Below are 25,889 nucleotides of genomic sequence, written 5' to 3'. Positions count from 1 at the left end.
GAAACTCGTATGGAATGCAGCAACTTTCCCCTGCTTCAGCTTTAGTTGATGCTGCACTGAGAAACAAAAGCCGAGTCAATTTCATTCACTCCAGCTTCAGTTATAAATGTTGAGTCAGCTTCTTTGTAGATAAGTGAGATCTTATTTCGAACTGATCTGGCATTTAGCAGCAAATTTGAAGTGAAAAACAGAAGAAAACTATAGTGTAATCTTAAAATAGGTATAAACAGACAAATCAACCCAGCCCTGCTTAGAAGTACTCCTACATTAAGGTGTTCAGTTCCTTCAAAATAGTAAAGAACAGAGCTTGGCAGCCATAAGTTGCTTTTGAAAATATATCAAGACCTAGTAGCAATGATGCCTATGCTACCTCTGAGATCAGAAGCAGCATGATTTTCAGTTTCCAGAGGTATTTGGTTTTTCATTTGGGAATTAGATTCTGCTCTAAATTTGGTCTGATCCAACATAGACCTTTGTGTGTTTGTGTGTGTATGTCTTTGTGTCTCTGTGTTTTAAGTCTAAGGTTCTAAATGATTTCAGTGAATGGGAGAGTTTTTCTCTATTTATGTATGTGTGTGCATGTATATTTATGTACAGTATGTATGTGTGTATATACACACACACACAGAGACAGACAAATATGAAATAGACTTCTCCTTTGGTACTAAGTAAATATGTTAGAATAAGCATTTGCAGACACTTACAACATATATGTTCTTTAAGCTATGAATCTATGAATTTAAAGATGAAGTGCTTGCCTATACTTCATGGGAATCAGGAAGTTCCAATTTTCTTTGGAACAATTTTTAATGAAAAGAGATACTAAATTTTAAAAACAAAGCAATCCCATAAGTTTATTAAAGTTTGCAAAGTTTCTTTCCTTCTTACAGCCTCTTATTACCCTTATTCATTTCATATTCTTACTAAGCATTGCAGATTCCCATGGAGAATTAAGCTGATGTTATTTAGCACATTTTCAATTATAACATACTGCAAATAGAACAGGAGGTTACATAATGTTAGACTTAACAAGAAAGGAAAAAAGAAACAGAGAAAAAGATGTAAGAGCCCCAAAGTAAATGGAATCAATGACTAATTTAAAGGATTACATACATTTGAAAAGCACTTAGATTACTACATCTGAACTCTCTAAAGCAGCTTAGGAAAATTAATTCTTGATATTTCAGAGTGGGTTTTCACTTAAATTGAAGCATAGTCCAGTTGCTTCTACTCTTTTGAATGTGCAAGTGCAGTGTACATTAAACTCATATATTGTTTATTAATTAATACATTAAATCCCCAACCTATACATGAATGTAATTTAATAATTTTCTTAATTCCCCAAAACACGTAGCTAAATAATGATTTAGATACAGTATCATAATGTGGTCTAAAATTTAGACAAAATAAAGAAAACTACCACAGCAGAGACATGATGGACAGCTCCTTGGATTCAGATTGAAGGTAGAAAGAGCAAATTCAAAATTCTTTGCAAGAAGTGGAAGAGGGGACTTTATACATGTGGGCAAATAATTGACAATATAGGTGAAATATTACACTTTTGTTTTAGCATTCTGCCACTTTTTAGCCTGATGATAATTCTTACAATTCCTACTGTTTGATTGGGCTTTCGGCTGTTTATCTATGTCCTCTATCTGAAAATTGGTATTTGAAAATGGTATATAAAATCAGAAACTTGGATTTGCATTTGCCAATAATGAATTGGTAGCATTTTGCCATTATTTATTGGGGCTGGCATATTTTCAGAATTAATTGGAATCCAGGCTTTGTGGAAGTCATCTAGTATTTTTAAGCAGACGTAGTTGTTTCTATGTCTCTTTTTTCCTCCTGTATTAGTCTACTGTCTTTAGCTTTCTTTTCAGGTTTATTGTCCATCTTTTTTATACTTCAGAATCCTTGTGCTTTCAAGAAAAACAGGGCATGCCTATCATCAAAGATTTATTTTCAGGTTATTTCACAGTTCTTTTAGAACTCCTTGTGAAATGACCTGTGAACCAAACTCTTATTTAGCTTCACAACTCCTTCAAGTCTTTGTCTGAAATGCAGATGCATTCGCAGAGGAGTGAAGGAAGGAAAATTACAAATACTGTTTAAATAGTATTAGAAGTGAGCATTAAAAATTGGATAAAATGCATTAATGTCTTCCCAAAACCTTTTCAGGAAGAAGTTTAGATATTCATAGAAATTGGATAAAATGCATTGATGTCTTCCCAAAACCTTTTTAGAAAGAAGTTTAGACATACATCTAATTAACATTATTTCTAGTAGACTATCTACTAGAATTATACACCATTATTCCATACCTGCCTGATCCCCTGCACAGCATAGTTGTGAACCAAAGAAAGACATAGTATTACCTATGGTTACTAGCTTTAAATCTAAGTAACGATCAAAATACCTACATTATTTAGCTGTAATTTAATTTCATTTTGATAAATAACAGTTGTTCTTACAAAGCATCCATTTTTATTTTGTGCAATATCCTGTACTTGGTATGTAGTTCTGTACATGTTTTAGGGTTCCACTCTGCATAGCACTGAAGAGCATGTTGAGAGAATAGCCAAGTGAAAAGGATACTAACATACTATAATTTAGGATTAAAATTATCCAAAGATATAAATGATTCATTTAAGAATTAGGAATAATTTGAATGATCAGGAATAGTGTGGTTAAAATTACTTTTGTATACATTTTTGTTTTAGACTAGGAGATACCATAACAAGATTCATTGAATTCAGTCTGCCATAAAGACTAAATATAATTTAGAATAATAAAAAAACCCTCTATATTTTCATAAACTTGATAATGTTGATTATATAATATATATTACATATTTATAATATATTATATTATATAACATTAATATGTTATTAAATTAATATGTTGACATGTAATCATCTTGAAACAAAGTATGGATTTGAAGTAGCAGAGATGTGTCAACAGACTTACATTTCATAAGTTTTTAAGATGGGGTAAAGTTGATGGTAGAAATGCCATAATCATAATACAACTTAGCAAGGATTTGACAAATTTGAATGATATTTTAATTAGTGTTAATTAGTAAGTTAATTAACAGTAAGCCAAGTAGCTTGGCTATTAGGTAGATGTCCAACAATTGAAACTATACCCAACAGTTCCTCATCAAATTGAATGGAGATAACTGACAGGGATACCACAGCACTATCTCTTGGAAACAGCATTCTTCATTACTATAAGCTCACAAAGCAGGTGGAGGATATCCGTCTTCTATTTGTAGAAGTACAAAATACTTGGGAAAAGGATCTTAGAATTGTAGCTGATTACAAATGAAATATGAATCTGCTAGGAATATGACTGCATTAGGAGGGAACAGTTTCTTAACTTTGGAAAAAAAATAGTTTCATTCTATTCTGCACGGTCAAACTTCATTGCTAGTATGATCAAATGAAGTGCATTTTAACAGCTAGGAATAGTCTGGTTGAAAAATGTGCTAAGACCAATCTGAAACTGAAACTGGTTACTAAGGAATACAATAGGTTTCCCTTTGCTAAATGTCTTCAAGCAAAAGCCAGACACATCTGTTGAGAATGTTTTTATCTGGATTCCTTCTCTGAACAGGACATTAGATTCAGTAGCTTAATTTTTATACACACTCTCCCATATATTTCTAAAAGTGAAAGCATTTCTTTTAAATATTTTTTTTATCCCACCTTTATTATTTTTATAAATAACTCAAGGCAGTGAACATACCTAATACTCCTTCCTCCTGCTATTTCCTCCACAACAACAACCCAGTGCGGTGAGTTGGGCTAAGACAGAGTGACTGATCCAAAGTTACCCAGCTGGCTTTCATTATGTGTTGTAAAGTATATGTTCTGTCTGTAAGATGAGCTTCCAACTTTTCCTCAAATGAAGCAATGAAAGAAAACATTTAGAAATCTTATCCCATCAAAAATAAAAATAGAGTTGAATCCTCCTCTAGAGATTATGATCGCTTTTGTGAATATCATTACTCATCACAGCTTGAGCTATTATAGTCCTTCACTGGGTATACTCAAACTTCATCTTTTTTTTTTTAAATGCACTGATTTATCTCTTTCAATCAGCATATTAAAACAAGGAAAGGAAAACAATGAATTCTATAACAAGAACTGAGATCATTTTAAAATTCCAGATCTGATGCCAAACTGAACATTTGCACAGGAGAATGCAATTATAAAAACACAAATGACAGGAAGCCAATGCCTATAAAGAATTCTTCTTGAAGTGTCTCATCGAAAACTGGGAAATGGGTATGAACACAATGAAATTCATTACTTCATAAAACATTAAAATGCAAATATCTACTAACACTGTGAGTTGCTGGCAAATGCAAGAAGGGGGGAAAAGATGTTAATGTACTGTTCATAAGGACATAGCAGTATATATAAATATAAACCAAATTTGTCCTTATTGGTTACATATGCCTCATTCCTTAATTTTCATTTTCATTTCTCTAATTGTAGAACTCTTGGAAGTGGCTGTTTTGTTTGTTGTTGTTGTTGTTGTTAAAAATGGCAGTACAACAATAACAACAGCAGCAGCAATTCTTTCAAAAAGATCTTGTTTGATTGGCCTTTGAAAATGAAGATGATTTTCAGTAATCATGTTGTAGGTCCTGAATTTGGTCTTGTTCTACTTAATGTCCTTTAGAGCTATCTGCTGTTAAAATACTTTATCACAATACAAACATGGAATATGTCTGATTTATTATTATTATTGTGTAGACAATAGTGTGAAATCTCAGCTGCCAGTTCTTTACCTGGTGTTGGCCTTCATTCTCATCAAGGTCTTCCCAAGAACTTAGGATGTCGTAATGTATCAGCATAGTATATGTGTGGATCCAAGCAGTTTGGCCTTTTGTAACTGACAGATGGAAATTTTGTCAATGTGCTGTCCAAGGTTTTTTTGGTGTGGCATCCAGTGTGCTGATAACCACTGGAACCACTGATGATGATGATGATGATGGGTTGCACAGTCAGCAGATGTTTAGACTGGATTTGGCATTTTTATCCACCTATCCAAGTCCTTTCCAAAGACCTGGGATAAGCAGATGTTGTTGTCTGATGGTGTTAAAGGTATTGTCGCAGTTGTTGTTGTTATTATTTTCATGATTGTTAACATATATTTTCTGAATAGCTTACCAAAGAAAGTAAAATGCAACAGAGTATTTGCTTTAAAAAAAGAACATTAAAATTAAATATTAAAAATAATCAGTGTGATTTGTTTCGAAACAGATTATTTAAAAGGTTTGGGTAAAAAATAAGATTTCAGATGAAAACTTATAAAATGTACAGAAAAGGTTCTTCCATAATTCCATGGCAAAGGATTTTCTTTAGAGTAGCCATAAGCCTTACATTATTTGGAATACGTTTTTAGAACAAAATCTTAAAATTCAAGTAGTGGTGGTAGGAAGAGTATAGAAAAAGGGATTTTTTACATCAAAAGGATATGTTCTGCCAGTGAAGTTGATCCTTAAAAGAAATAATGCCAATGCAGAAGAAATTTTGAAGTTTCTTATTAAATATGCAATTTTTTATCCTAATGTACACTCCTTTCAACTGACAATTGTCAGATGACACTGTCATATAAGAACCCATAAAAGACAAAGCAGATATATTAATAATGATTCATTCAAAATCTTATTCTTTGATAATCACCTGAAGCTCTATGCAATATTATTTAAGCAGGTAAAAACAAAATAACAAAAACCTACCAGAGTACTGTCCTTTCAGTCTATGTATGTGAAATCTTATCTATTCAGTGAAGCATAGGTGGGGGATATCATTTGTAAAATTCCTCCCATTATTTCCCTGAAGACAGCAGGAAGCTATATTATGTTAGTTGTTAAGGCAAAATAGCTGTTTAGAGGGATTTTTTTATAAATTGTACTTCTTGCAGGAACAATTTAAATTTAATGGTTCATTAATTGATAGCATACTTAATAGAATTGTTCATAGTCCTGTACAGAATATAATTGCCCAGTGCATCAGAGGTATTCATTCATTTTACAGTAAGTATATTAAACACAAAGCAGTTGACGAGCCTGCATGAGTATAAGGATCTTTATTTTGATATAACTGATGAATAGAAAGAGAGAAAGGTTAGGTCTGTGAAATGTGTATGACCTTTCTTTTAACTAGTGACCTTCTTGGTTTCTGCAATTCCCAGAAGATGAGAATTAATTGGTTGCCACAACATTTATTCCGAAAGCTATGGTCTGCTTTGTACCTACACAGTTTAAAGTTATTTATTACCAGAACATATTGAAAGACTTATGACCATAAAACTTGAGAGAGAAGTACACAGAAAATAACAAGCATTTTTCTAGAATTTCTCATAAGGACTGTCCACAATCATACACTCAAGAACAAAAAAATAAAACTAAACTAAACTAAATGACCTTTCTGTGACTGGTTTCAACAGCTCTTCAGAAAATAAATAAATAAATAAATAAATAATAATAATAATAATAATAATAATAATGTAATTACATTAATGTAAAATAAATTACATTAAATTTATTGTCTCTCTCTTGTGCCCTTTCTCTCTCTCTCTCTCTCCCTCTGAGCCTGTTAGCCTTCCACATGCTTGGGCCAGGAGGTTAAACAAGCTCTGCTGTCATTGATGTGTGTGTGTGTGTGTGTGTGTGTGTGAGAGAGAGAGAGAGAGAGAGAGAGAGATTGAGGCTTACTGTTTTAACCTTTAGTGTCATGGCTTTTATGGTGTATCCCTCCAAGAATCACTTTTGTGAGATGGATGACCACATCAACCCTCCCCCCCACACACGCACACACAGAATGAAACATGAAATATTTACTTTAGTGGGCTATATTATGGCATTTATTTTGCAACACAATCACCCTGCTTAAAATCCTGAAATTCTGAATTCAGACCAATTATATAAAAGAGATTCTTAATAAGAAAAAGAAAACAGGAATATTCTTGCATTTAACTCATAAACGAATATGCTTCCTGCAATTGCCTTCTATAGAAATAAATAAATATGATTTTCTCTTCAGTATCAGAATCTTTTCTTCAAAAATATAAAATATCATATTCTTTTTCCTATTGAGGATAAATGTAGAATTGGCTAACTCAGAAGTTGGCATTTCTTTTTACATCAGTGGAAACAATTATCCATGTTTATATCCTATTCATTTATGCAATGGGTATAGTGGGGAATATAACAGTTTTAATAGCTTGCAAGACTTTCCATGGTTTAATTATCTTGATGTTATTATGCCATTTCAGTACTAGTATGTATGGAATGGGGTATTATGACTGTGAAACATTATATTAGATACCAATCAATTTTTTTAAGATACATAACTTTGTGTCTACCTTTGCTTCTCACTTTCAGGAATGATGCAGAATGTATCATGAGTAAAACATCTAAATTCTTGCTAGTTTTCCCAACTGGTCCTAACCATATAGTTTACTTGTGAAGATATATACTGTAGCTTCCATATCTTCTTATTGCTATCACTTTGGGCCATGAGGTTGAGAATTAAGGATGCTAAAGTGACACCCATCTGGAGTACACCAGGTTAGAGAAAGGTTAAGATTTGCTATGCTCTAGAACCTATATTATATTCCCCTTGATTTTATGAAAAAATAATTAATTAAATCACACTAGTGAATAATACCAAACTTTCATTAAGTTGCTGCTTTTCCTATGAGGTAAGCTTTGCCAGGTAAGATATATTACAGAGTGCTATAAAATATCACAGGGGATTAGGACAGGCTGTCATTAACTCTTAGATTTCTACTAACTTTTTACCCTAAATTAGAAATTCAGTTATAACATGATTTTTTTCTCTTGAATGACTTTATAGGCAAGCATAACTTGTCCCATTTGCTTATATGGGATTGTGACTTTAGCTTTAACATTAATACAGTAATACACATATATAATTTCCCAGGAGCATGTTTAGCCATAGTCTGCCTGTTTGTAATATGGATCTCTAGATGGTAAGCTATTGATGTTGAATTCAAAGTCAACCAGTTCTAATTACTCAATTAATTCTAATTAATTCTCAGTTAAAATTCTAGTCTAAGGAAAGTGACAAGAATGACAGGAGAAGTTACAATATACATCATAATATACAGATTTTAAGAAGGCATGAAATACTTAAAGTCTAGTTTGTCTCAACCAATGGATGGATGGATACTGTCATGAATTATGTACAGTATATGAGGGCTCAGGTGAACTTTAAAAAAAAAATCCTGATCTTCTGTGAATAAGAAATTAATTATATAAGTATCTCTGGGATTTCAATGGAACTCAGATACAAAATCAAAACAGGAAAATCTTAACTATTTGGCATTTGTTCAGATTGAAGCAATATTATGGAGCAATGTTTTTTTCTTCTACAAGTATGACTTTGGGAGGGATTCAGGCAGTTCTTACCACAGCCTCTCCCAACTGATTGTACACATCATGGTAAGCTATTGTACCAAACCATAGATTACTGCATAAGTCATGATGTGCTGGGTTGAGACATCACACTAAGCCATAATGAACACAGTTTGTTAAGCCATTAACACATTTTTGTGGCTTAGTATGATGTATGAGCACACCCTTATCTGTGAGACAGCAACGGTTCTCAAAACTTCTAAAACAGATTTTAAAGCCAGCACCAAGAGATGGATATACCCACTGCTTCCAGTTCAGTAGGTGATTCCTGACAGACCACCTGTCCACCCGTTAGAGTAACCAGGAAAGTGAAAAACTCGTTTTGCTATTACTAGTGCTTCTTTCCTACTGAATAATATAAGGTCACTTGTCATTAAATTGATAAAATCCTCAGGATTAAATTACATAGATATGTTCTGGTTCTTAACAGCAGGTTGTTGGCAGGGTAATTTGGGTATTGATTTGCCATATTCCATCTGAAATATGGGAAATGAGTGTTTCTGAGATCCTCTTAGATTAGTTGCCATTAGCTGCTTGTTACCCAACTGAGGTATACCACTGATATGGACTAGACTATTGCATGGTGGATGCCAGTTTTAGGAGCCTTACAAAACAGACTGATACAAACATATAGAATGCAAACATATAGAGTCATCTCTATCTATCATCTCCAAAAATAGGAGCCAGCCATAACTGTCCCAATTGGTAAGAAAAAGTTAAAGCCTATGAGCAGGCTTTATGTGAAATATCTTTATTGGAAATTGATAGGCTGATTTTAACAGGATACCATGTTAACGAAGTAAGTAGTTGAATTTAGGGCTGCCAAATCTATTTTACACCATTTGGGGGGGGGGGGACACTCTAGAGCCTAGGAGAGCACTAGCTACTGCCTTTATCATCCTTAAATCAGATTTTTATTTCATCCCTATGGATTCTGAGGAAACCTGAATTACCTTCCTCAAGCTGATGTCTTTTATATCTTATTCAGAAGTTCTGTCCAAATCCCTACATACGATTTGAGCTCCATTGTTATCCAGCCAATATATGTGATGCTGTCCCAAATTTCATCCACTTAGCTTGGCTAGCAAATATGGACTATCATCTTATAGACAGATGATACAATGATCCTATCTGTTAAGACAATAGATTTCAGCACACCTCCCAGTGTTCTTGATTCCTATTTTACAGAGGAAGGCATGGGCAATAGTCATAAAAAAACTAAATTATGGCCTTTGCCAAACCATGGGAATGGTGTAGGTGGCAACTGAATAGGAACCCAGTAGAATAGGTCAAGCTGATTAAGTATCTGAGGATTGCCTTTCAACATTTAATTTATGAAGAACAGATTATAACCATGTGGATATGAATGCCACAACCATCATTAAATTTCAGAACACAGCTGTCAGACAAGATATTCCATAAGCACATAGAGTGTTTAATGCATAATCCAAAGTTTAGATATTTAACAGTGTCAGATGCACAGAAGCACATAATGGGGAAAAGAAAGTGGAGGAACGTAAGCAGTTTAGCTTAGTTTAAAGAGGTAAAATTTGTCCATGCAGCACTTTGTCCAACTAGGATTCACTTCCTGTGGCTAACAAGGGAGAAAGAAATATCAGTTGGAAGTTCAGTCTGCAGGAAGAGTGAAACACTGGTTTGCCAACAAGGAAGTTGCCCAGTGGATTGGCAGCAGCCATGGTGGGGGCAGGGGAGGGCTAGGGGAGTAGCAAAATCATCATTGCACAAGTGCTAGCCCTTTTGTATATCTGATGTGACATTACATAAACATATGAAAAGGGAAGAACTTGTATTGTGACAATGCGAATCAAAAGATGCATACTTTTGACCAAATAAGTAAAGTCTATGAACACTTTGGCTAAATAAGACTTGAACCTTCAATTGCAAGAGGAGGAGAATCAGACTTAATTAGACAGGTCAGGCTGGACAAGATCCAGTCCAAAAGAAGGGATCAACGAAGAGAATGAGAGAAACAGCTCCATGAGCTTTTGTGCAGACAGTTGCTGTGGGCAATCACTGGAGGGAGAGAAATGGTTTGTTTACATATTTACTCCATGTTTGAAATGTATTGCGTCCCTCAGGAAATTACTCACTCTGTTGGGTATGAACTGCTAGCTGTCAGCAAGCCTCTCTAGATATAAGGAGACTCATCTTGTGGAATAGTGTGGTTTAAAATTATTTTTTTCCTGTATTTATGTATGGTTCCTGTTTTTCTAATACAAGTAGTCAAGTTGTTTTTGTCTGTTCCTAACTAGAGAATGGATATTTTTTTCTTATTGGATGTCCCAGGATGAGAAGGAAAATTACCAGTTAGACCCTTCCTTGCTGCTTGGAGACTCAGAAGCAGAATTGTTTAAAATGGATTGGAGAGGTGCTCAAGGAATCTCAGTGGATGATCCCATGGGGTTTGGGGTGGGGGTGGGGACAGCTCTTGGAATTCAGGACCAGCTTCTGTTTTGAAATGATTTTTTTGTTTCTCAAACACTGCATTTCTCTCTTTATGAAGAAACAATATCTGAGCAGAACCTGCTAAAACTGCTTATAATTATGATCTATGCCATCATGATCAGTTGAAGGAGAATCCAGTTGCTAGTTTTACCACATGCACAGAATCTGAAATGCTATGATCCTTCTGAGATGATCAGCCAGAGAATTAGCTTCTCAGATTATGTAGATTCCAGGCCATATGATCCTTGAGCTAGTCCCATTCTTGAGCTCATGGGGGGGGGGGGGGGAGATGATGTCCCCTGTATTAGTCCATGAAAGTCTATACTGTTATCAGTTTGATATAAAGTGCTACAGAAACTATTTTTTTCTCCAATATACTAATAGAGCTAATCTTTTCAAATATTTTCTCATGCTAGGTAGTGTGTGAAACCAACGTTTCCTAAAGAAATTAGGGAGCAACTAAATATAATTTTTAGGAACATACAATCATGTGTTATGCAGCATATAAATACTGACAGATCACATGCAAAAGCACTCTATTTTTATAACTAAGCGCATCATTAGCCCTTTTGTACTTTCTGTCTTATAGTTCTGAACAGGATATGCAAACATCTTTGGATAGCATACCAAAAGTTTCCATTATAAGGTGCTTTTTCAATGAAAAGATCCATATGCAAAACAAATCATTCTGCTGATGTTGTGAATTTTTATCAAACTGTTGATAATACAGTTCTATGCACTAGAAAACAAATGCATTTTTGAAACCAGTAGATTTTTAGAACATGAGCCCTTTTTAAACACTGATTTGACAAAACAATGTAGGCACAAACAATGTACAGTGCACAGCTGGTGCAGCTGCCAGAAAAACAGGAAAGACTGAACACTGAAGTTCATGAATATTTACCATTGTACAATTTGATGTTTTATATTCTGATTTATATTCTGAAATCACAGTCCTGTTGTTTGCTTTCTTTTCAGGTATTATTTCTTTTGCCAGGAGTTTTCAACATAAATATGATGCTAGTTTACTCAACTGTGCTTGGCTTTCATTGATTGCGTGGTATTTGTTCCTTTTCTGTTCTATTTTCATTGTGCTTCTAATAATATTAACAAGCTTTTGTTTAATATGAGAGAGAGAGAGAGAGAGAGAGAGAGAGAGAGAGTGTGTTTATATAATTTTATATCTCACTGTTTAGTGAGAAAGCTAGATATATACCCAGTGAATAGACAGAAAAACTGAGAGGATATTCTTGTCTTTGTTCTTGACTTTGAAAATAATTCTAAGTTCTTTTATTTGAAGTAATCTGTCTGACCATAGCTGGACTTCTTGCTGTGACAACGTGCTTTGGATCAGTATATTTAATCTCCATAATTGAATTCGAAATTCACAATAGGCTCAAACAAGAAGAAGAATACAATTTGCAGAATGCTTATAATGTGATTCCATGAATGGACAATCTAATTAAAAGGACTTTCTTAAGATTGCTGTCAAGATACTGACTGCATAGGACTTGTGCACTCTTGCACAAATTCTTGCAATGTATATGCTCATCATAAATCCAAATAACGCATTTTTCCACTTTCTTGCAAATTCCATGTTATTATTCTTTTGTCTATTGTTATCTTTGGTTGCAATCCAATATCCTTTCAAACAGAATTTTGGAAAAGGACATTGAAATCTATCAACACATATTTCCAGATACTATTTGCTTAAATTATTGGAACAATCCTCAGGAGATATAAGCATATAGAAAATAAAAGTAGCTGAAGCAGCAGTGGCCACATTTCAGTTCACTTTCCTTCTGGCTATGGGTGAGAATAGTGGGAAAGACATTTTGCATGCCTAGTGAGATGTGCACACATTTATTCATACCTCAGTCATATTGTAACATAAACTAATAGATGCATCCAAATCAGGAAGCTTTGCTTTATGTATGTTTATTTATTAGATTTATATCCTTCCTTATATGGGGTCTCCCTTCAGTTTATTCCTGTAAACTAAATTGGGATGACTAGCAAAAAGTCACCTGCCAGTTTCTATAACTGAGTTTAGACTTGATCCAAATCTCCCTGGTCCTAATCTAACCCCTTCAACTTTAGGCACTAGCTATCTGTGGATGAGCAGTCCATTGGGAAAATTAACTAAGGGCAACCCTATTCAATGACACAAATAATATCTGAATTCAAAGGGATTGCAAGGCAGTCTTTTAAAAAGGTAAGGACTTAAAATACTGTGGCTGGATAGATGATTCTCCTTTCTTTCTTTCTTTCTTTCTTTCTTTCTTTCTTTCTTTCTTTCTTTCTTTCTTTCTTTTTCTTTCTTCATACGCATCTTTTCTTCTAAAGCATCATGCTAAGGAAGATCTTCATGTGGCCTTCCATTTCCCACAACTCTGAATTAAATATAATGGTTGAAGAGAAGGGTAATTAAGTTTTAATTGTTAAGCAGTTATATAGAGTTGTTTGACTAAATCTAAGTGTCGAGTTAGCCAATTGCTACATTTCTATTCTCTCTTTCTCTCTCTAAATGTTTGGATTTATATAACAGTATGGTAGAATTAATGTCTTTCAAATGACTACTTGCTTGATCTAATTATTTTGATTACACATTTCACATTTAATTAGAACACTAACTTTGTTTCCCACATTATTCTGCTATGGGTTCTGGTTTAAAGACAAAGGAAAATAGTGTGGAATTTAATTCAATATAAAGGCTGTAATTTTTACATTAGTAGTAAATATAAAAGGTAAGGTAGAATGTCTATTTCTTGATCACCAAGCTTTTTATTTCTATGTAAATACACCCCATTCCAGTGTGTTGTATTGAAAGCTGTCCAGACAGCTCTGTCTATTAGGCAGTTTAAAGATAGATAGATAGATAGATAGATAGATAGATAGATAGATAGATAGATAGATAGATAGATAGATATAAAATAAATAAATTCCACAGATTGCTTTGTTCAAGGTAACATAAAGGTAGGAAAACAAAAGCAAATCACAATAACTGGTAATAAAAGTGTTAGCTAATCCAAGGAGCTACTGCATGAATGATCAGATAAGCTTCTGTATGAACTGCAGCTTTTGTCAGATAAAAATGTCTTAGAATGGAACCAATCCTCAAGCAAGAGAACATAGATTCTGCAGGGAAGAAGTGATATTACACATCTTGAGTCATCACATAAAGGACATGAATTATGTGCTTCATCATTTGCAGAATGACTTCACAATGAATACAATGTCATTTGTAAGTAACCATGGCTTCTACATATGCCCATGCAAAGAAGAAGAAAAATAGACTCTACTCAATATATTGCAGACAAGAAGTATGACTGCAGGTGGACCCTGTGCCCCGAAAAGATCATTTTTCTCCCTCCTCTTACAACACTATTCCAATATATATGAACAAACTATTAATCTCTGCTTTAAAAAAAAATCAAGAAAATGTTAAGTTCTGAGAATATTACTTGAAAATAATATGTATGTTCTTCAGATCTGTTGTGGTTTGTCTAATATCACTGCATAGTGAACTATTTTACATAAGGAAGTTAATAAAATGAAGGTACTAGAAGATTTTGAAACATTAGTATGCTATTGTTAACTCCTATTGACTTGCTTTTAGATATGCACATTCGGAATGCAAATGACATGGTATAAACCCCATATAAGCTTTAGAGGTGACCTAATCAAAAATTACAAATGGAACACTCTAGCAAACTTCTTCAATCTAAATGGGATCATCTGTAGTACAAGGTTTTGTTGTTTTGTTTAAGCTTTTTTTTTTAAAGAAAGCTAAGATCCTGGAGAAAGTTCTTATTTTTGTCTATGTAACAATGAAATATACAAAATAATTTCATATAATCTAATCTTAAGGTATATTATTTCTAGTATATAATAGTAATTTATAGAGATATTTTCTAATGTTGAAATAAAGCTTGTTTGTCCTTCAGATACAGAAAGAAAAAAGTAACAAGATACATTGATTTAGGAATCTCCAAGCTGTATAGATCATTCCATCCAATGTAGTGCATTTTACTAAATTATTATATGTTGACTACTCTTAAAATGTTGGACAGTAGCTAAAAAAGGCTTGGTGGCCCCGTCCTTTTGCATCCTTATCCTTTCTAGAGATGTTGTACTCTTTATTCTCCTTAGCGTAAGGAGTCTGTACCTTTTTCTGTTTTTGTGTGCTTCTGTTTCGAGAAGAGATGTCTCAAATACACACACAAAAGCACCCAAACTAACTTTATAAGGGTATTTTTCCTTATCACCATTAATTAGTTTAATGCACAAGGTATTAAACACTGAAAATTGCACTGACATTTCTTCTATATTTACTCCAATATTCATAATTTCTAAAACAGGAATTTCTAAAGTACATTCCATTTGGGATTCCAACCTACATTATATGATACCAGAGTATATCATGCTCCAGGTTTCAATAGTATTGTAATATTCACATCATTAGTCAATTGGAGCGGAAGATATATTAATTTTAATGTTCAAATGGACGAGGCCCATTTGAACCAAGTATTGGCTCAATCGGAAATGAGAAAGCAATTTATGCTTCATTGGAATGTGAGCATGATTGCCATAATGCTACTACAGCCTTCAAGTTCAGTATTAACTATGTGTTATAAAAAAATGCAGAGATCTTTATCCTGTTTCCTCCACACCAGAACAGTTATTTATAGAAATAAAAATACAGGTCTTGGCTACAAGTCTGTTTTGCAACATCCCCCCAGCCTCTTAAAAAGTAAGTGGAAGAAAGAAAAAATGATACCACTGACCCTATTTGGTGATAAGGAAGACAAAGAACAAAAAGAAGGATAATAATGAGGGAAGAGGGAACAATTTTCATGGATCAATAGGAAGAGAAGAAAATTAGCACAGTAAAGACAAACTGGGGAATGAAGTACCCAGGATTATTCATGAGGAATACAAAGGGCATTTTCCCCAAACTACCACAGATTATAACCTTTCCAAATATCTATACTCATCTTTTAGAGTTGGTCCTATTAAAATCTGAATTTTATTCTCCAAAGTTAACCAACAGATCTGCTTCAATTCTTCCTATGCTAATGATGCAGCTATCTTTTGTATAACTCAGGTGGCTCTCAATCTTTCCTCATATTGTAGAGTGGAAAGACTAATCTTCAGTTACGATAAAACCAAAGTAATTGTTTTACTTACTTATCTATCTATAACTATCAAAAAGTTTTCCCATTTGACATCACTTCTAGAAAATTAATATATTACCTGTTAAACAAATTAAGATATTTAAATACTTGGGCATTTCCTTTCAATCACTGGCAATCGAAAAAGAACTAAGGGCCATTTCTATCTAGGCTCATAGACTTGCAAATGTCTATGTTTTGTATTATGCCAACTGTAATATAGCAGTTATGCACTTGCCACAATAAAAATCTTTAGAGCAAAGATAATTAGACATCTGCTACATGGTGCACAGATTTGTATTCATTAAGATTCAAGCCTTGGTGAAGTAGTCCAGTATAAATTTTTAAGAACATTTTTAAAATCTCTTTTGTGTCAGATTCTTTGCAACAAAATCTGCCATTAAAATAAACAAGGTATTGATGGATGAATATGTTGAGCTATAAACTTAACAATGAAAGTATTAAGCTAGGCTCAGAAGTGATTAAGATAAAATAAATTATCATAAAATACATTTTGGTTTGTTTCTTTTTCTATATTATCCCTTCTTCAGATCACTGAAATTGGATGTCTTTCACTACTACAAGGGATTATAAAATGTACCCATTTGTCTCAGGTCACAAAACATCTCACAAGTTGGCTCCCCTACACAATTGAGTAATTCAGTGTTTGCATACTGATTTCCATTTAGACTAACTATTTAAACACATTTTAGTCATCTTGGAAACTAGACTTTATAGACTAAAGCTCTTTCAACCCTTCTATCAAGTGTATTTACCAGTTGTACCTGTTAGTGAAGTCTGTTTTATATAATTTGTATAACATCTCCCTCTCGATCTTGAATAGACTTTGTGTAGGGGAGGGGGTTATTTATGTAAAATGCAGCTCTCAAAACAAATGTAGTTGGTTGCTTGTTCTGAAGGACAGAGAAAAGGTGAAGTGCACTATGAGAGGACAAACTAAGTCACATCTGTATAGTACAGCTTCATTGCTCCATTACAGCAGTTGAAAAATGTAGCATTTATTTTAATTTAGTGGTGCACTGTGTTGAATCTGTTATCACCACTGGCAGTGGCAGTAGCATTTGTCAAGTTAACCTATACAAAATCTTCTGTGGAAGAGAATAATTGTATTCCAATATACTCTTCTTCTATTCTCATTTCTTCAGTTTTTAAAAAAAGTTATAGCAAAATAAGTCACAGTTTGCCTACTGTTAACTATTCATAAGCCTTACTGATTTTATTTGCAGAGATAATTAGATAAATTATTGGGTCTTAAAATGCTTAACTTCTGTTACATTATAGTGCATGAGTAGCAAACTAAGAAAGAGTCCTTTCAAAGTGAAATCCTGTCCATATTTTTTGGAATAGGATCCTAGTATAGTTTCAGATGTTGGGAACACAAATGGGAAAACCTATTGTATATGTTCTGACCAGTTCCATACATGGTTCCTATTCAACAAATGATCCCTGAATGCTAACTAATATTTTATTTAGGGAATTAAAAAGTAAACAGCTTTTACTTATTAATATCAGGTTGTATTCAATTAATTGAAGATACTGTATATCAATCAAAATCAACAAAACAATTTAGAAATTATTTAAATGTCAGGACAATTCAATGAATTTACCCTGGATTTAATCTATCCACATTAGATTTAGAAAAAGAAATGTTGATATTCTAGCATTTTCTGTGTTTTGTTCACTTAATTTTCTACAAAGTCCTAAGCAGGATATCTCTCAGATGTTTACATACACTATTTTATTTTCAGGCTAAGCAACATTAATGCATAATGCATAGAATTAGTTAGAAGGAATAAACAGCAGAAATTTAAGGAAGGAAGCAAGAGAAATAAGAGAAAAGGAGATCTAAATAAAGGTAGCTTATACCAGCTCTATTCACTATGCCTCTCTTTCTATCCTTGCCCACTACGTTCATTTTTATCATGTCCAAGCCCTTGTTCATAACTTACCTTTTGTTTATTAAACTTCTTATCCCTTTCCTTTTGAAGATTTCATTAACTTCATTCAACTACATCCGTCTCAGTCTTCTTCCTCTACAGCCATTTGTTCTTTCTTCATATATGTATTTTGTAATTTAATTCTCATTTATTCTCTCTATAAGACCTAGCCACCTTGATCTACTTATTTCATATTCACATTTGTGTTCACGTTCATTCATCACCTACTGATTCTTGACCTTATCATTTCTTGTTTAACAAACACTGTTCTTAAGTAACTAATTCCTACTATTATGTTGCTCATGATATTTATAACTCTCATTTCCATATTACAAAGTTGGCAGATGCATGCTTTTATACACCACCATTTAATTATTTTAACAATAATTCATTACTCATAACAGACCACATATTATATATTATCTTTCTGACAGCATTTCTACTTCTCCATTTTCACACATTTTAGTTAGATATGTACATATTTATGTATAAATTGAAATCATTCATTCGGTTTCTCCTTAACTCACAATTAACTTGGTATTTAATGCATTTATGTAGCATCTATACTTCTTGTTGAATTGTGCAATCTTTCTAACATTTGCTGCAAATAATTCCGGTTCATAGCCCCCAACATTTTCTGCATAGAAAAGTACGTGCACATTCATGTAAACATACCTGTTTGACTTCTGTTCTGTTTTGTTTTTCCCAGAGAAAGAAAGGAAAAGCACACTACAGTAAGCGGTTCTGCTATACAATTTTGGAAGATGAATTTAGGATGGTCTGATAATTTTAAAAAATATATGAGCCAAGGATTGTCCAACCTCATTGGACTAAAGAAATAAAGACTGTAATAAACTTAATCAAAGTTACCAGTAAAACATCTCTCTGACTTTACAATTCTAATTTTCCCACTGGCTTCTAGTATTTTACCAGATACTCTTGAAATAAATGCATGCATTTTTAAAAACAAAAACATACACATGCATTTTTTAAAAGAAAATGTGTACTTTTTAATCTGGTTTATTCTCTTCTATCAACTTCCATAGCTTTTCTTATCTTTCTTTTTCTGAATTGAACATACAGAAAGTCCATTATAAATAATAATAGTAATTTTAAGGGCTATGTCTTAAAAAACTTTTAAATTATTTTTCCTCAAATTATTTACCATTCAAGAGTTTCAAATCTCTCTCTCTCTCTCTCTCTCTCTCTCTCTCACACACACACACACACACACACACACACAATAGATGCATTGAATACAGTACAATCACAAAGCTATGCATATATTTACACCACATGATGGTTCTTTAAAGATAAGCCAATGACTCAAAATTTTTCATAATAGGAGATTATGTTTTCTTGTATTGTTTGTCTCAGCAATTAAAATTAATGAGATCATTTAATTAGACTCAGCCTAATTATTATGCAGTAAAGCCTTTAATATACCTTCTAGCTTCAAAGTGAAGAAAAAGACATCCGTGGGATGCTGTGAGGTAGGAAATGAGAGATCACTTGGCGTGCAGGGAAGTCATTATCCAGCTATAGATAAGCTTTCTTCATGGCTGGCCCATCATCAAACCAAATTAAGATGATGACTGTTAAATTACATGTATGCTTCTTAACTTGCAGTCCTCTTTATGCATCTGAAGTGAAAATACCTAGATGAACTCCTGCAATAAGAATTCCCAGGTTTGGCTCATTGTATAATCCTGGTATTTTGGGTTCTTTCTCCCTTTTTATCTGTATCACTGTTAGAAACTTATGTATATACTATGTAGAACTTTCAGAGAGATACTTGGCAGTCCAAAGATTAGGTAAACCAAATGGAAGAGCAATGATATGTGAGAAGTGTGCATAGTCAATGAAGTCTATTCATATGGTATATGATTGGTACTGTTCTCTGGCTTATCCATATACATTAAAGAACTGGAGCTTTGAAGATATGTTTCCATTGAATCTTCAGCCAAATGAAGCACTGTTTCAATACACTGAAGCAGTATCCTCCTTTAAGTGCCAGATTGGAGTGGCTGCATGACTGTATGTGCAAAAGTCCTTTCAACCAAATGTCTAGCTCTTCAAAGACTCTAAATTTTTATTATTTACTTGTACAAATGAAAGAAGTGGTCATTAAGTTGAGCTGAATAACATTCAAATCTCTCTCTAAAATAAAATAACATGAATTCATGGCATTTAAGTTTTCTTTAGCTAAATTATGTCAAAAATAGGATAGCTATTACAGTTATCTTCTCCAGCATATTTATAGAACTATTCCTCATTGTAAGTATCAATTTTAGAAATATATCATACTTTAGCCAGAGAAGAAATCATGGTCATAAGAATTAAACCAGAACATTTTAAACCAACTATTTTGAGCTATTTATAGGGCATTCTTCAAGATTAAGTGCTTTGGACAGTTCATAGAATAACTAGACTAAAATGAATATATTAGTAACATAGCAATAAAGATGCAATCCAAATGGAAAGTTATGAGAGCATGAACATGGATGTTTAAAACAAGGCTACCACAGTGAGAAGCCAAGTTTAGTGGCATGGAATCAGAACATGATTTCACAGATAAACAACAAGAATTTAGAGTGAAAAAAGTCAGTTGGAGAAGGTAAACAATGTGGATTATGTAATGTGATTACTATCTTCCTTAAATTCCCATATACATACCATTTTTTTACCACATACTAATTTATATCTCAAATTAGAAAAGTTTCTTCAACATTGTAGACCAACTTTTCAGAATGTTTGGTAGTAAGAAAGTGATGACAAAAAATATCAAAGTCAATAATGCGGGAGTAGATTATCTTGTCCATCAGGGTCTCATAATATTCTTACAACATTTCCTGCCCTTATAGACCCCTTAAGCCAAGTCTGTAATTTAGAGCAGTCTTTCATAATTTTTATAGCTCATGAAAGTTATATGATTTTGATATGAGCTCATGTAGTTTATATCGAAAGGAAACATTTTCGATCATTTATGCCATAATGATTGAACTTTCTGACCATTATGGCATAAAATTATGTGATTAAACTTTGACTAACAGTAAGGACTCTGGTGCTTTCTAATACAGGTGTATGAATTAACCAAGATCTGATTTGAATTGAAGATTCAAAATTCAAAGATAGCTAGAGTGTAAATGAACTGGACATTCAAGATTCAGAGGTAACAAGGTTGACATCACTGATTCAATATTTAGTTTTTTAGAATGCCTTCTCATTTATTTTTTTTTTAATGGGCAGGCAGGGATAACAGAGACTGAATACTCTTCAAAGTATATTAACCTGACATAGTTTCAGAAGGCCATTCCAAAGGTTTCACTGCAATACATTTTTAAAATATTCTCTCTGCATGTCTTTTAAAATACAGGTAGAAGAGATGAGAAAATACTAGCATAGCAACCTCCAAACTGTCCACCAAACAGCCTCTTGAGAAATTATGCTGAGCAAGGATTTTTTTAGAAAAAATCTTCACTAAGGATCAAAGCATCCATCTGATTTCCTAGATTGTTAGGCTCTTTTATGTATGGCATACATAAGCTCCTTGTGCAACATTAAAAAAAAAAAAGAAATCTAAGCATTTGTGAATGTGTATATTAAGAATAGTCTAATAGCAAGCATATTTTTTCAGATCCATTAATTCAATGAATTACGGTCTCTCTCCACCAAATGCACATGCAGTGCAAAAACTCTAGCTTAAACAGATGCTTTCACGAATGCGTTGGGAGTGCTCCTGTAAATGACAATATTTTCATCTGATTATCAAGGGGTCCATCACACCACTGCCTCCCCTGACACCTGCTTTGTCAATACATGGAAAAAAGCCCACACCAATGTTTGAGACTCTGCAAAACCAGAAGGCTATTAAATATCCAAATCACCTTCCAACCTTTCCAAAGTGATTTCAAATCACCTGATTTGATCTGATAGCTCTGAAGATTTCAAGGTCTCTGCCTGATCAAATAGCTCATTTGAAGATTACATATATTTACTCTCTAATGTCATCAATGTAAAAGAAAACAAAAACGTAGTTCATATTCTTTGAAAACTCACCTAATATAAACCACCAACTTATAGTGGTATAATGGCAACATCCAGTTTATTATTATGTGGAACCAGCAGTGTTTGGACATTTTTATTCACTGAGCTTAAACAAACATACACTTTTTTAAAAAATAAAAAAGGCAGTTTTTAAGTTTAATGAGTGGTATGTACCAATGGGTTTTAATTTCCTTCAAAGTACCACATTTTACCTTTTTGTTCGTAAATTAAGGGGAGTATAAAGATGAATATGATTAAACAAAAGAGAAACTCTGCACACTATAGTATTCTCATGTGACATTAAAGAGATGACAATGAACATATGGATGTATTTGCTGATAATAATTTAAAAATATTATATAATACCTAAGTCACTACAACCCCAGCATTAAGTTTTTCATTATAATTAGAAGAAATAACTGTTGGTTATAAAATGCAAGAAATAGGAATACAGAAACAAAATGCCAAGATATTGATAGTGCAGAGAACACCTTGCTGATAGTATATAATTAAAACAATGTCACTTTTGAAAGCTATAATCAACCACGTACAAAAAAGACTCTCTCTCTCTCTCTCTCTCTGTATCACTCCAAGTATGATTTAAAAATTTGATTTGATTTAATTTAATTTATTCAGTTTAGGCACCACCTGACTCCAAAGTGACTCTGGGCAGTGCATAATAAAACAAAGCAAAGCAGTAAATACAACATAATGCAGATATATATGATCTGTATTTTATATATATATATATATATATATATATATATTTATATATATATATATATATAAAACAAGAATAGGTGGCAAATCTAACTAACAGCACCAGCAATATGTCAAGAGCCCCAACCACCCAAATGCAAGGCCTGGCAGAACAGCCAGGACTTTAAGGCTTAACCCAACAGGGTTGGAGCCACACAGAGGGAACCACATTTCAGGGATCAGGCACTGTGGCCGGGAAGGCACACTTCCTGGGTCCCAATCGATGACACTGTTTAATTGAAGGGACCAAAAGTGTGCCAACCCTGTTAGCTCATACTGGCCAGGCAGACACCATGGGAGATTCCTCAGATCACCACGCCTTATGCAGTCCCTCAGATCACTACGCCTTATGCCATGTAGGGCTTCATAGGTCATAACGAGCACTTTGAATCACATTTTGAAAATATAGAGGCAACCAGTGAAGCTCACAAACCAGTGTCACATGAGCATACCCATCATTGCTCATATTGCTGAATTCTGGATCAGCTGAAGCTTCTGTCTAGTTTTCAAGGGCAGCACCAGGTAGAGTACATTGCAGTAGTCGAGCTTCAAGTGACTAGGTCATAAGTGACATCTGAAGGGCTTTCCAAACAAGGCATACCTGATGTAGCTGAGCAAAGGCCCCTTGGCCACAACTACCACCTGTTCACCGAGCAGGAGCTCTGACTTCAGGTAGACCTCCTAATTATTCACCACACTTGAATGACCACAGCCTGGGCAACACTGTATCATCCCTAGCCAGGCAGAAAATGTGTTGACATTTAAATTATTATGTATTCTTCATCTAACTGAATCCTTTCATTCATAATTTTAGTTACATGATTAATTGGTATCTCTCTTTTGTTATTGTAAATTGATTGTCTTCTTATGAGCTTTTTATTGTTATTTTTTTTAGTAAAGATTTATATTCAGTTATTTTTGGTATCATGATGTTTTAACTGCTTTGAACTGGTTGTCTGTTATATATTGTATTATAATATAATAGTATAATGCTATTATATTATTTATATCCTATAATAATAATTAAATGCTTCATTATACAGAGGCATAGTGAGCCATTATTTTTATGGGAAAAAAACAAATAATTGACTTTGTTGACTAACTAGGTCTGAAATTAGCCAAAACAGTGTTACTTTCCTTCATTGCTTAAACTGATTTTTTTATATGTGTCAAGAAGTTCTCATTGTTCCATGCAATATTAATATTCATTATTTCTTTTTCAGAATAAATGTATTTTACCATTGAAATCTTCATCCCCAAATTATATGTGAGGTAAATCTTAGGACCTGAATCATATAACTTGGCTTAAAGTGCAGGCCCTAGACAGGCCTAAGGCGGCAGGCCTTTTATGCTTTTCTGCTGTGGCACCCACACTATGGAATCTTCTCCCCCCAGACATGAGATTGGCCTCATCATTCCTGAGTTTTCAAAGGTCCCTGAAGACCTGGTTGTATCAGCAGGCCTGGGGACCCCAGGGGACACGGGAATTAGTGAGGTGGCTCTATTATTAACATCTCTTCACCTATTATTTTCCTTTTCTGTTTTTATAGTTTTTAATGTTTTGAATAATTACTATATAAAGGTTTATGTAATGATAGTTTATATATTTATTGTTTTATTGGACTGTTATATGCCACCCAGTGTCACTTTTTGTGAGATGGGTGGCCATATAAATTTAGTTAATTAATTAATTAAAGAAAGGGATGGCAATTTATTCAGTGCCAGACATAGCCCTCATTCATTCATTCATTCATTCATTCATTCATTCATTCATTCATTCATTCATTCATACAGTATATATATATTCTCAAATAATAATAGTTCATGGTCACAATCTTATAAGACTGTGAAATTCACAAGGTTCCTGAAATTCGTCTACTAAGATCTTGCATGAGAATGATAGAATGTTCATATTATTACATAAAATCTTGTCAATGTTGTCAATTTCATACAAGTTCAGAGATTTGGGATCCATACACTTAAAAAAAGAAAAAAGAAAAGGAAAAGGAAAAGAATGGAAGAAGTTCCATGGTATTATTTGGGATTGTTACAGCTGCCCTGGCTGATACCATTCTGCCTTAAGACATAGCTACTCCAACTAATGTATGATTCACTCTTTTACAATAAAAGCAATTATTAGCCTCTCCATTCAATGCTCAAATTGCAAGGAAGTGGCAAGGGTAGGGGGAGAGAGAGAGACTTCTCTATTTTTACATTATAATTTTAATCTTGTCTGTAAGCATCTTAAAAGGCTATGATAGTTTAGGGAACTAGTTTGGTGTGGTGGTTAAGGCACCGGGCTAAAAACCAGAAGACCATGAGTTTTAGTCCCACCTTAGGCACAAAGCCAGATGGGTGACTTTGGGCCAGTCACTCTCTTTTAACCCTAGGAAGGAAGCAATGGCAAACCACTTCTGAAATCTTGCCAAGAAACTGAAGGGACATGTCCTGGCAGTCTCCAGGAGTCAAGACTGATGCAATGAAGATAGATAGATAGATAGATAGATAGATAGATAGATAGATAGATAGATAGATAGATAAAATTTCAACAAATAATAAAATATAAGGAAACAGAAAAAAATAGGTTGAAAAAAGAGAACATCAGAAAAAAAGTGAAATTTAAAGTACAAAAAAGCAAAAGTAAAAAGAAAGAAAAAGAATAATTTCTGACAATTTTTGGTACAGGTACAAATATATAATACATTCACCTCTTACTCTAGTGTTTAAACTAATACAAAGTATTTCTATAACCATGAAAAATATCAGTCATCAAAACCCCAAATTAGTTTCATTTCTTTCAATTTGAAGCAAAACTCCAAAAGTGGTTTCCAGGTAGAAACAAAGCCAGCCAAAGTCTTTTCTTTAATCAAAGTAGTCAATTTCACCATCTCTGCCAATTCTATTAATTTCACTATCCATTCTTCAGTTGTAAGTCCTTCCATTTCTGCGCATATAAACATCTTGCTGCTGTTATCATATAAGGAAATAAAGTCCCATGTTTTCTTTCAATCTGTTTATCCAGCATAC

The sequence above is a fragment of the Python bivittatus genome, unplaced genomic scaffold, assembly GCF_059951505.1.
Source record: "Python bivittatus isolate LINGU-HERP-01145 unplaced genomic scaffold, Pbiv_v1 ctg000350_np1212, whole genome shotgun sequence".
Lineage (NCBI taxonomy): Eukaryota > Metazoa > Chordata > Lepidosauria > Squamata > Pythonidae > Python > Python bivittatus.
This window is presented reverse-complemented; position numbering follows the sequence as displayed.